Source organism: Acanthaster planci, linkage group LG05 (assembly GCF_054643075.1).
Source record: "Acanthaster planci isolate LZ-2023a linkage group LG05, COTS_SCS, whole genome shotgun sequence".
NCBI lineage: Eukaryota > Metazoa > Echinodermata > Asteroidea > Valvatida > Acanthasteridae > Acanthaster > Acanthaster planci.
Genome location: NC_141781.1, coordinates 15,471,440 through 15,485,259, shown reverse-complemented (window position 1 = coordinate 15,485,259; position 13,820 = coordinate 15,471,440). Strand labels below are relative to the sequence as shown.

At 42.5% G+C, this 13,820-nt stretch overlaps 1 protein-coding gene across 3 annotated transcripts in view; it reads left to right on the top strand.

Annotated features, from left to right (window-relative positions):
• Positions 1–13,820, top strand: part of LOC110977259 (G protein-coupled receptor 54-like) — a 158,087-nt gene that overhangs the window by 122,792 nt on the left and 21,475 nt on the right. The gene's annotated exons all lie outside the window — the stretch shown is intronic.

Genomic DNA, 13,820 nt, shown 5'->3' with positions numbered 1-13,820 from the left:
TGGGCTAAAATGCAATTTTCTTGCTGGAAAAGCGTCAAAAGTTGAAACAATCATGCTTACCACTCTTACAAGATCGCGTCTACGGACAAAACTGTTCAAGAGTAATCAAGAACCTTCTGATTGTAACTTTTCAATCTTCCATTTTGGAACCTTGGGAGTCATGGCAGTTGAATCGAATTCAAAGCCAAGACAAGATATGCTGATTTCATTCGTGCAAGATTTGTTCCTATTGATAACGAAACCCGTTGACTTCAGTAAATTCCCCACAAATGTGGTATGTCTCAAACTTTGGTCAACCTAGGAGGCCACAATTAGGATGTCGTGCAGGAAGATAACCAGACGAATTCATTCACTAAAGCTGGTTTTACTATTTTGGTAAAAATGCGAGGGGTGGAACTTAGCCCAAAGGGTAAGCAAGTAAACACATAATATACATTTTCCCAAGAATATGTCAAGTAACCGTGATGTTCAGAACACATCGGTACCCAAAAATAGGCATCTGTCAGATCAATTGGTATGAGTAGATCATTACCCTGCATGATATCTTTCTCCAGTTTGATATGTTCTATTTTGATGTGCTCGTACCAAGCATCTCTCACATTTATAACAGGTCTCGGACCTCCGGATTTCTTTGGGATAACAAATACATTTGACACAAATTTGCATTCAGAACGGTGGATGGGCCAAATGGCCCCCTCAGTTTATCTTGAATTTCCTTGTGGATAATGCACTTTTCCTCATTGGAAAGGATATTTTCTGGAGGCCTTCAAACCTGAAGAGGTTCGTCAAAGAAATCAATCAGACAACCAGAAATTGTCTGCAATATCCATCTGTCTGAAGTAATTTGAGACCAGTTATTTTGGAAATATCTCAAGCGTCTGGTATTCACTGGACTACCTTATAAGCAAGAAGAAGGTATCGAAACATATTTTTGTTTGCTTCAGGGGCTGTATGGCATGATTCCTCCGGCCTGGATTGGGTATGCTGGCCCCAGTTACGCCATCTCCGGTAACCGCCAGGGTTGTAAGCGGAAGACGAGTGCCCGTAATTATGGCGGTCCTGGCCAGAATGTGATCGTCCTTGGGGTGAATCTTGGAACTTGTGAGGGTGTGGTTCAAAACGACGGTCTGTCCTCTTCGTTTACTGGCATAAGATCAAGCCAACTTCTGGTCAGCTTTAGAGGCCGCGGGTACTTGTTTCATAGAAGCCACTAGGTCCTCCCAAAACAACAGTTCAGAAACTGGACGTGCCACGACTTGCAGGCTCCCATTGGACGATCGCGTAAGTTACACGTTAACTTCCGGTTCCATGGTTCCATGTAAAAAGGCGATCAATGCATGTAACTTTAAGTGGGCGTGGTTTAAACTGAAGTGACGCCACACTTCCGAACCAGATAGCTATTGGACATGTGTGGGGGGGGGTACACACAGTGGTTTCGTACTTATCTCCGCAAGGAAAATTGTCAAAGTCGCCCTGACCAGCGGCATGGGGAGAGCCGACCACCACGTTACCGCCCAGCTCAAAGCTTTCCTGTAGGTCAAAGCAGGTTTCCTACTGACCAAAAAATTCATTGTCAAGGTAATTATGCTACATAGTTTGGATGTAGCACCATGGATATATCTCTTTTTGAGAATGTGTGGTTCAGTCAAAGTATTCTTGGGCGGCATATTAGCCGACTGTCAAAGCTGTATCGGGCTGTAGTTCCTTTTTGTCTGGTAAAGTGGCTGACAACTCTTGCATATTCGCAAGGGAGGACGATAAATGCTTGATTTCCCTGGAATTAGCTTGAAGCTTTGCCTCTAAGCTTTGGTTGGTTTGACTCCGATCTTCATGGCCTTGGCCTGGTTGAATAAACAAGTCAGATGGAGTCTTGAAGATCCATGATGGCTTTTCGCAGTGCTGTTGCACACGAAGAAATGATGCCTCATGCCATCCTTCCTTGGCTGCCCATCACGTGAAAGTAATGCAAACCTTCTGAAGACTTTTGAGAATGTTGTTTAATAGAATCAAGAAAGCATTGTGGGCTCACCCCAGGCATACACCACAAGCCTGTAGACTCCTATTGGCTAGACCCCAACCACTGCAGAGTAAGAAATTATTGAAAGATCAGTCACCCCAAGGAGCCCATATGGTCGCTATCAGGAACTGGGTCTCATTGCTTACAGACATGTGCTGACTGGTCACGGCTGTTTGGGTTATGACTGGTATTCGTGTACTTCCAGAGCAGCATAATGAAATGTAGATAGAAAGGGGACGTGAGATGTGTATTAGCTACCATAAAACAGTCAGGTTCAGGCATGACCGGGAACTGACCCGGTGACAAAAGTCTCCGCGTGGAGAAAAAGTCTTACTTTGTGGGCGTTGCTGCTCCAAGGGTACAGGCTGTTCGTTACCTTTTCTGTCGCCATGGCCAAATGAATTTATTAGTGAAAAGGTAAATTGACTAAGTGTCAACTAGCCTTGGCCAAGCCGGTCTCTCCGGTTTTTGTTAAAGGGCAAAAATCCCGGCTAACGAACAGTAAACAACCTGAGCTGCCATAGAGGACACCAACCGCCGTACGGCAGTACGGCAAACTACCGATGCTTTGCACACAATGTTTGTACTGCAAAGGGGTACACGTACTCGTGTATGTCACGCACGTCCTGTCTAAATGTGTTACGGACATCGGACCGATCTTGTGCATGAACGTTTACTGCGCTGTGTGTAAAATATAGAGCCTGAAAGTTTTCACCCCTGATGCCACGCTTCCGGAACCCTTAGATAGGAAAAATAACGTGCAAAGGTCTTAGAATTTGTAATTTCTTTTCGTTCAGGTACTTCTTAAAAATCCACCTTGTAAAAAGAGATTTGGAAATATATTTGTTTGTATATCAGTTTATGGAACTAAAAAATTACTTGACCTTATTACTTGAAAAGAGAAATATCCTGCCAAGAATTGACCCATCCCTTCCGAAAATCTAAAATAAATGACGAACAGTGCAATACGGCGGTCTAGTACGCATATGAACATTTACAGTTTGGAATTTTTTGGTAGTTTGTCGGTAAAAGTCGAAATAAAAATAGATCAACACATTTCACAAATTGTTTGATTTATAACGTAATACACTTGATGCAATAATCTACTTTTACGAAGGATTTTAGTCTATTATTTAACGAAGGCTGATAACAACTGCGTTATGTCGAATCAACGGAACATGGAACCCATCGACTAAAGGCAATAATTTCACGTAAGCACGGGCAGTGAACAAAAATGTACATGAACAAGAAGACCTAGGTACAATATCGCCAGGCGTGAGAAGTTGTTGATGAAATTCGTTTTTACCCATCACCAGGTGATTTTTCCTAAATATTACTTGAGCGAGACAAAGGTAAAATTCCAACATGAGTGTTTCATGGGTTGGTTTGAGGTAGGAATTATTATTCCGAAAAATATCTCCATGATAGGACGGCCCAATGTAAAATCCCCATAGGCGGACCGCGCAAGGGCTCTGGAAGTTCGCCGAGTGACCTTCTACTTCCAGGCTCTTTTCAGGTACACAACTAGCCTTGGTCAAAGCGTTCGTCATTCGTCGCAGCGCAGCGCGCATCAGCCGCTCGATAACCTATAGTGTGAAGCTGCGTAGGTACACCCATGCATACATTGCAAAATCAAGGCGAAGAGCGACTTCGCGCGGCCTAAGAATTATGCAAATCAGCTGAACCAGGACGAACGCCTTGGAGCGACGAATGACAAACGCCTTGGCTAAGGGTAGTACACGACACAAAACACGCATGGACATGTACACTGCGCGAGGGATGTTGTTCACACAGTCTCCGTTTGGGGATTTTTTATTGTAAATGTTGGTGTGGAAGGTAAAACTGTTCCCCTGGTATATGTGTCCCCCGGACAATTTTACCGCAACGCAACCCGGTAAAAGTATACTATAACACATTTCATGATCTACTGAAATCTGTGCCCCAGGCTACAGGTAAATTTGTTCCCCTGCCTAATGGTTAATTTGTCCCCAGCGTCACAAGTCTGTCACCTAGACTGTGCATCAGTTTATTTCAACTGTTTTCGCACAACGTTTATATTGGACAAGGAGGACTGTCGTGAACGCAGGCACTCATGGCGTCCGAGACGTGCACGCGTAAGTTGAAATTGTCTTAATTTACTGTGCTTTAAGGTATTCCAGAAGCGCATGTCCAAAATGAATGAAAATAATGTATGTATGTTTGCAGTGTGCATGTGTCATGTCGCACATGGAAAGGTTGACCCTTTTTTATTGAACTTGCATGCACTCATATTTGTGCGTGCATTATTAAAGGAATAATATGCAGAACATAATCAAAATCCAGCCTTGGGCCAAAACTACATGAACAACTTCTTAAAGAGGTCCCTTACCTTGCAGTTTCAGCAATGTCTGCTATACACAAAATAATGCTGGAGTCTCGTTATATGAAAATCAGCGTTCAGCTCGGCAAAGTATTAAAAATGTAATCAGTCATGGAAAAAATTCAAATGGTTCTTCTCAACACCAATTTCACTATCGTAGATCCTGATGCACCCCTAAATAAGCTGATTTATACCAGGATTGTGAACGCTAAATGGCGATAAACAACCTTTTAACTACGTACGGCTATAATGTTGCCTTCAAGACAGATGTGTTAATACGAATTTTGAGTGATTAGAATCCATCGCGATCAACCAGTTTTGCTAAAACAGTTATCTACGCACTGCACATCTTAATGTGGCACTGCATAAACAACACCGCAATGCATTGCCCAGTGTCAGTGTTAGTAGGAGCTCTTAACGGAAAAGTCATGCATTAAGACTCGCTGTGTTCAAAATCTTAGAAAAGGTTAAGAATGATGCGCGGATCAAATTTAGGGCTGGAGACAAATTCTCGCTGGCAATTAATTAGGCCTAAATAACTAATTAAGGCCTTAATTAGGGTAAACCTGTAACTTCTGAACTGTTGGTCCTAGAACCATGGGACTAAGACTAGGTTGTTAGCCTCCTCAATTTGACCAACTTTTGTGCACAGTCCAAACTTCTCAGACTTTGTCATCAATTAAATAATTAGCTAATAAGTGATAATTGAGCAAAATTGTAACTTTTGATCCTTAGGTCCTAGAACAACGGGACCAAGACTAAACTGTCACTCTGCTCAATATAAACAAATTTTGTACAAGGTCCAAACTTCTCAGGCCTAAGGAACAATTAGATAATTAGCTAAATAATGTTAATAAGGGCAAATTGTATTTGTGAATCTTGCGTCCTAGAGCGATGGGACCAAGCTTACATTAGGCCTACCACTCTTTTCAGATTAAACGATTTTGTGCACATTCCCAAAAGTCGCATCTTGGGATTAATTAAATGATCAGTTAATTAGTTTTAGTTGGATGAAATGGTAACTTCTAAACCGTATATAAGACAGTGGGGTAGAGACTGTCAATTTTCTTGGCAAAATCCACTTTCATGTGTGACGTAAAGTTTATTGATGCAAGGATCAATTGCATACTCATATAATTACCATGTAATTCTATCTCCATTTAATTACATTAACATGCAAGACTCACGGAGAGTAGCTGGTATATCAATGCTGTTGGTAATTATCAGCCAAGGAGTCTCCTTAGTGACAGTGACGTTTTGAGGCAGATTTAGCTTTTCTCACTGTCCACAGGATTGTCCTTTCAGCAGTCCGCTCGGCACTTACAAAATGGTAGACAAGATGTCATATTGCAGTTGCAGTTGCACTGAAGGCAGATTTTTTCACCACATCGACATGCTTTTGTTGTCAAAGTGTAGGGCTCATCCTTCCAGGGACAAAGGTCTTGCTGGTCCATCGGGGCTGCAGCTTGCCATCTTTAACCTCCCAACCCCACTCCTCCTTTTCTGGCAGTGCTGGGCTCGATAGGAGGTTAAGGCAGGGTCAAAGAAGACCCTGTGACTGAAGAGGACCCTGCTGCTGCATCAGTTATGGAAGGTTGACACATTGTCTTCAGCTGAGGAAGTATGCTCAATTTGGGGGCGTGATACATTTTACCATCGTTTGCAAAAGCTGGCAGCACGATTTTTGGCTCATATTCTATAACTCCGATTACCTCATTTCTGCGATACGCAACCACCCCTTTGAGGTTCTGTACCAGTTTCTAGGCGATAAATACGAGATGATATTGGTGTTTTTGGAGGCAGTTATGGGAAGTAAGAGGACCCTCTTGGTTAACTTGACTATTAAGTCGACTTTGCACATAGGCGCTCTGATACAAACGTGTGGTAAAGACTTTACTTTCAGCCTTCGTGGTCCTAAGCGATCTCGACATTTCATCTTCTCTCCCCTTCGGTTGGCCGTTACTGATGTACATCAAGTTCGTTGGGATATTGCCAAACAGGTTAAAAGTCGGCTCCATCATCGCTACCAGCTTCTCAACATCAGACTTGAAATTCCTCTGGAATGCATAGCCTTCATGGTGTTGGTTGTAGCCAGCTGAGGGACAAGTGGTCTTGCTGTATTCGCTTTCATACTCCCGAGTGATACTGACAAGCTCAGGTGCCAACACGTTCCATTGCATTGCCATGTAGTCGTTTTTATTAAGTAGGTCAAGTCCTCCATGTGCAGACTTTACTACAGCATTGTTCTGGTTGTGGGCCTGATCAAAGGCGATTGACGAATTCAAGCGATTTGATTTGAAACTCGTCTAATACTGATAGCGATGTCTTCTCAAGTCGAAGTAGATCCCAAAGGTGTACAGCTAGCCACCGACTATAGTTGCAGTGGTCAGTGATGACGATGAATGGCATTAATTCCTGCAACACAGCGAAGTGGGTCAGAAAGTCCCGCTGTCTTTGGAAACTAATGAGCACGAAGCAAAGTCTCAACAGTACAAAATTCCAGAATAGTGTTTAGAAGTTACTATCTTGTCCTCGTTAATATTAATTAGCTAATTATCAGATTGATCCTAGGGTCTCAGAAGTTTGGACTTAATACCAAAAATTGTGTGTATTGAAAATAGCGACAGTTTAATCCTGGTCCCATTGTTCTAGGACGTACGATTCACGAGATACAATTTTGCTCTTATTGATATTAATTAGCTTATTATCTAATAGATCCTTAGGTCTGAGAAGTTTGAACTTTAGACAAAAATTGTTTATATTAAGTAGAGTGACAGTTTAATCTTGGTCCCATTGTTCTAGGATGTACAGTTCACAAGATGTAATATTGCCCTAATTAGCATTAATTATCTAATTACCTAATTGATCGTTTGGTTTGAGAAGTTTGGACTTTAATAGAAAAGTTGTTTATACTGAGCAAAGTAACAGTTTAGTCTTGGTCCCATTAATCTAGGACCTATGGATCAATGGTTTCAGTTTTACCCTAATTAATGACCAGCTAAAATTTGTCTTCTGCCCTAAATTTGATCCTGGCATAATTCTTGACCTTTTCTGAGATTTTTAATGAACGACATTCCCCTTTATTGACGCTAAGAGCTGGTACTATGCAGTGACATGCCCCCCATGCACAAAGCACTACGGCACCGTGAGCCTAGCCCAAATCTACTACAATGCACCCACAAGTGAACGGCTGGACCGTAAAAGCTGTTTACTGCTACGAGACAGTCTGCCCGCGCCTCTACACAACATACGCCACAGCAAGAGCACGATGAGCTTACATCTTTACAGCTTCACTTGCTAGAACTTCAAAAGCAAGTTCCACCCTCTTTACGCACTCGCAATCACACGCAGACCAAAGAGCTTACTACATACCCAGAGGACACGTACGCACTACTTCACAATTCAATATGTACAAGTAAATTTAAGAAAGTTTGTATACTTTCCGCTACAATTATTTATCTTAAGGTCTACATTGGTGAGTGGACTAGATTTCTCAATGCGATTGCCCGATTTCTTTAGTGTCTTGTACTCTTCTGGGTAGGCTTGTCGTTGAACATGTACCTCGTAATTGCCAGCGCTGCTTTGTCAAGATCATCCAATGACATACTAGGCCATCGATTGGCTTTGTCCTGCAGGTACTCCTTAACTCGTAACATCTTTGCCACCGCCTTTTTTAGCCTGTGCCAAGACGAGTAGTGTAGTAGTAACCTGCACTCGGTTCTCTTGGTTCTTCTTGAGCTCTGGGTCATTTTCTTTTACTGGTCCTACCTCTGTTGACTCGTTAGGGGGGTTGTCTTCTTTTTTCCATATGAATTCTGACCCTTGCGCCCACAATGGACTCTTCTTAAGGTCACTAGCTGACATTCCTCTTGTTAGGTTATCAGCTGGGTTTGACTTTTTATGTACATAATGCCACAGGCTTGGTTCTGAAGCATTATGTATCGTCACTATTCTGTTGGCAACAAAATAATGTGCGATAACGTCCATCTGTTCTCTTGATGTACTGTAGGACAATAGTACTGTCTGTCATGTTTGCACATCAAGCTCTCTCTCTTCACTGCGACATTAACCTTAGCAGCTACGGTTGCAGCGGCGAGCTCAAGGCGCCGAATCGTCAATGTTTTCAGTGGCGCTAGGCGCGACTTAGCTATCACAATACTGGTGTGTAGCTCCCCTCGGTCATTTTTATTCCATGCTAAGATAGGTCACTTTTCAGACGCATCTGTAAGGTGATGCAGGTGGTATTTGTTCACTTTGCCAAAGTTATGTGGCTTAAACATCGATTTACCTCAAGATCTTTCACATCTGGCGGCTCTTGTGGCCATTTTCACCATGTCTGCCCCTTCTTGTCTAGTACTGGATCAGTCAAGCCTCGCTTTTGTTAACACCGGGAGAAACAGCTTGCTTCGAAGGATGAACGAGGTTGAAAACCTTAATGGAGAATGCTCAAAAGACCGCGGCTTGACTCTTGGCCACAACTTCAATCCAAAACAGTCCCTTTTAACATCCCAACTAATACCCAGGGCTCTTTCAACTGGAAGAGTATCAAGATCGAAGTATAGACTCTTTAACTGCTTCGCTCGGTCATTGATGGGACAGACCTCAGGACACCTGGCTTGTTGCTGATCTATTTGGTCAACTTGAAACTACCCTTCTGCAGAAGACCCCTAAATTCGCTTGTCGAGTCTGTGGCTCTCTCTTCAATGTCCATACGCACCAGACACTCATCCACATAAAAGTTCCACCCAACAATCTTCAAGGCCTCAGGGCTGAATTCATCACGTTGCTTCTGCCGTCTGACATAATGCAAGTTCCAAGTGCTCCAAGTGCCCCCGAACAAGTGTACACACATGCGACTGGTACTCAAAGTTGGTGGAACATCGCTTCATCATCCGCGATGAAGGCAACAGGTGTATTTCTGAATCGCATTAGTACACCACTGAGCTTATTCGTCAGATCCGCTCCCTGCAAGATTTCAACGTTGAAGCACACACCTGAACTCTGGGCAACGCAATCAAACACAATTCGCACTTTGTCTGCTTTCATCGGGTTCAGGACTGCATGGTGGGCAGCCTGAACTTGACCAGGTACTTCGAGTAGCACAGTGACGTTGCAACTTGCCTCCAACGCTGAATCAACATAGCCATTTTGTAGCGGGGTATTTGTGACAACATTCTGAGTGTTCGGCTGTGCTGCATTGATTGTGATGCTAGGTGGTCTGTGTGACATGAAGCAACTTTGTATGTTTCCTTCCACAATCGGACATAGTGCACGTCCAGTTAAGCTTACATGCCACAGTCACATGTCCCTTACGTAGACAACTGTATAGCACATTCTTTCTTAATTGGCATAGTTCAGTCTGTCTTGAAGTGCCATTCCCTTTAAACTCTTTCAGCCGAATAGATTGTGATCTCCTTTAAACAATAACCATTTCTTGCTCATTGTCTCTGTTGTAGAGGTGACTGCAAACTAACTCTTCTGTCTCGTCTTGTGTGCTTGAGTTGCGTCTCGATCTTTCTTCCAGGCGGCTGTCCCTTAAATTAGATTGTTCTCTTCCCCCGTAGGATCCTCAACATAAGCAGCCAAGTAATCAATGCCAGGCAGCCTTTTTCCTTTTCCCCGTCTTTCTGACCTTCCGCAGCCATCTACAGCGCAGATAAGTAAGCAGGCGTTCCACCACTTCTTTCAAAAAACTCTGATGCCCATTTCCTTCTCGTAGCCCATGGCCTTAGGAGTCTGAAGGCAGACACTCAGGTTATCAGCAACTGCTTTCAAGGCTATCCCATCATGGGAAGCACAGGTGAAACCTTTGAGACTTCTTGCATTCACATGCATCGGCAATTTTGTATTTACGTCCAAATCTCTCGCTGAGTACAGTCTTAGCTCAAGCATACCCCTGCACTGGCTCCATCACTGAGCAAGCTTGCATTGCCTTTACAATAATGCAACAGCTTTATCAGCTTAGCCGGATCCTTGATCTGCTTGCTGTCAACGTTGCTCTCCAGAACTCCCAGTATCTCAGGAGGTCACCTTCATCCACCATGAACCTCACCTTTGGCAACTGTAGTGTTTCCACGAGTCTCTGCTGATGCTGTAGTCTGTTGTTATCAGATATCTTTGTTGCGGTCAGCTCCACTCCTTTTGGAGGAGTCTGGGTGGAGCAATTCCTGTCTCTGGGACGGTTCCTGGTGATCATCAACAGGGTAGGTAAGGGTGCTACGGAACGAGTCATCTTTGTTTTGGACGTATACCCTCTGCTCAGCCTCCACACATTCAATCTTGGCCTTCAGCTGCAGCTCAACTATTCTTTGCTGCATCTTCAGCTCCTGCTACTCAATTTATTGTTGCTCTGTCAGTAATTCAGCTTCAGCTTGCAGAACAGCCTTGCTCACCATGGCTTCAATCTTGTACTTGCAGTGGTATTTATTGTCTTCCCACTGCTCTGACAGGCTGAATCCTCTGGCCTCAAGTCATCTTCAAGATGTGACGAGACTGCACCCATCGTGGTGTTTTCTCAACATGCTGTTATTGAACTGAAATGTGACTTAATTTTGGATTTTTTTCGGGCGCCCTGCCTGACGTGTATTATAACGCTATTTACTCAGTGTTTGCCCCCGAAGTCTTGGAGATGGTGGGTTTGAGTCCCACCCGAGTACACTTGTGGCTTTTTCACAAGCCTTTGGGGGCAAACACTGAATATATAGTGTTAAATACGAGTCGGGCAGGGCAAAAAAATTCGAAAATTAATTAACATCTCCCCGGCTCAAATCCATCCTTGGAAACAGATGTTCGTGAAATGTGACTGGTAAACTCTCAGAAGAAATTCCAAAGACGGTGACGTAATTTGCCCTAATATCATACCACTTTAATGACGACTTGTCACTGACAGCAAGTCTAACAGTGCCAGTACATATGCATGAGTCAAAGCTGTCTTCCAGATTCAACTATTCAGGCACACACTTGAATATTAATTAATCCTATCCGTCCTAAATCCTCCAATTTCAATAGGAAATTATTTTTACAACCTACGGGGTTGGGGTTAAATATCCAAACTCAACGCTGAATCTTTCTATTCATAATACGCTATACGTGCACATGTGTGGAACTGACCTCATGGTCTGGCATGTCAAAAATGAAGGTTCTTATCTCACTCCTTATACATGTATATCTTAATGTGTAACACGTGGGCTGTAAATATAAGTAACCCAAAACATTTACTCACAACATTGGGCGTATATTTACGCAAAAGTCAGGAAAACTTATGCGAAACGCAAAATGTGCCACGAAGAACATAATGGCAAAACGCCATCTAGACTTCATAAGAAATCCTCGCTTCTGCCGTTACCTTCAGTAGAATATGTGATTGAATATGATCCACGACAAGGGGGTAGCTTTTTAACTCAAATGCAAAAAAGTACCAAAATCTGCCTCACCTTTTTGGTACGTCCTCAGTAAAACCCCCACAAATCAACATGTTTATCGAGAGCAGAACAGAACTGGACACCTGTTCTACTTTCATTTTTTAAATGAATGTCTGTAATATGTTTAAATTTTTAACTTTTTTGCGATTTTGCCCTTTTTACACCCTTCTCTGTTTGGTCTGTACACCTTTTATTTTAGGTGCCCACAGTATGCACATGAATCGACCATTAATTCAAGATTCGAAATTTCGTCTTAATGACGTCATCACTGGTCACCTGAAAGCACCAGAAAGCTGCTAGTATTCGAAGTCCATTATCCTAAGAACTATCCAATCGGAATGGTACTTTGCAAATGTAAAGAAAATAGTGTGTCGCGTCGTGGTAACGTCATCTAAATTGCGACTTCTTATCACATATAAGGAAACATACGGGCAGCACCAAACTTATTGGGGAAGGCACGGCATGTTTCCTAGAGGACATGTGAAGTGATGTCATGATAAAAATAATCGTCATTAAATTTTTCATTTTTTCATTTTTATTATTATAGTGACATGGTTGGTATGTGGGGTTGGGTTATGTGGTTTTGCTCGATTTTTCTAACGACGTAATGTACGGACTCATATAATCAATCATACACTATACGATTTGGGTTGGAACTTCCTCCTCAATCGTTTGTCTCGTAGAAAACCCACTCCTACTTTTCAACTTGCCCTACTTCCACCTCCACCATGGACTGATACAGCCGATTGATTTGTCTTCAGAAAAAACAAGCCTTAGCTGTTACTCCTGCTGTTTTAAGAATATCTGGTGCCTGATCTTCAAATGGCTTCAGGTTTAGGTGGAGACTTAAACGGCAAGTGTGAGAAATATCTGCTTATCGGAAATTATTAATAGGGGACAAAGATATACTCTTTTATTTGGGCTGGTCTATCTCATTGGTTGAGAAACGTGTCCACGCTGAGCAAGGCTAAATCGACCAACGCTTAATGGAATCAATCCCAAGGAGAGCAGTGTATCATTTTCCGGCCTTGCGTGGTTGGTTACGCATGTCCTAAGGCAGATTGTGAAAACACGGCACCATAGGGAAACAGCCTATTGTTACGTTTTGTTATTTGTTACATCAAACGTTGTGCACCATGATACAGAAGTCGGCCCAAATCATTTGGGAATCCTCAGTGGCCGACTCGTCCGCATTTTGTATTTTTCTGGGCAGAGAAGGAACTGCGCCTTTTAGCCTGAGTATTCCGATCCGAAGTCTTCCTCCGTCGTACACAGCCGGAAATCAAAATTCATCCTGTCAGATGTATTTTGGGGCCGGCAGCAATACAAACAGAAAAAGGCAAGACCTAGATCCATTCTTCAGCCCACTCGAACTGCCACACTTGATATTCATATTTAGACGATTCTAAATGAGGGCGCTGTCATGGTTTGAGGTCCTTACAAGAAGACGCTATTCATTTTAATTGAGGTTTTTCTCTTCGAATTGTGAACCCAAATCTTACTCACAGAAATACCTGTGAGTAAACATTGCTCAGTGGTCTACTCTCATGGACTGAAAGGACAGAAGATTACCAAAATAAACAGAATTTACAACTGAAACAACCACAATTCTGGCAAATTTTAGTGCAGTACCTGTTACACTGACGTTTCTGCCCTGGATGACTTTACAAATTTCGCTGTATTTAATGCTATTAATATAAAATTAAAGTAGTATCGACATAAAGACCAAAAATAAAATGTTCTTGAAATGCTAAAACCAAATTTTATAGTCAGATTATTTGGAACACAAAGCAGCATTTACATGAACTGCACTAAAAACGCATAATGTGAGCCCGCTAAACGTTCAAATATCTGGGATTTTCTTTTAACTATATATTTAGAGCTGAAATGACGCGTATAACTTACGCCATCTCGAATATCGTATGAATACTAAAATCCTTTCTATCTTTCTACTTAACGTAAATTTTGGAGACAAGCACTTCCAGTTTTCTTAAAAGAGTTGTCAAAATGTGCGTACAACACA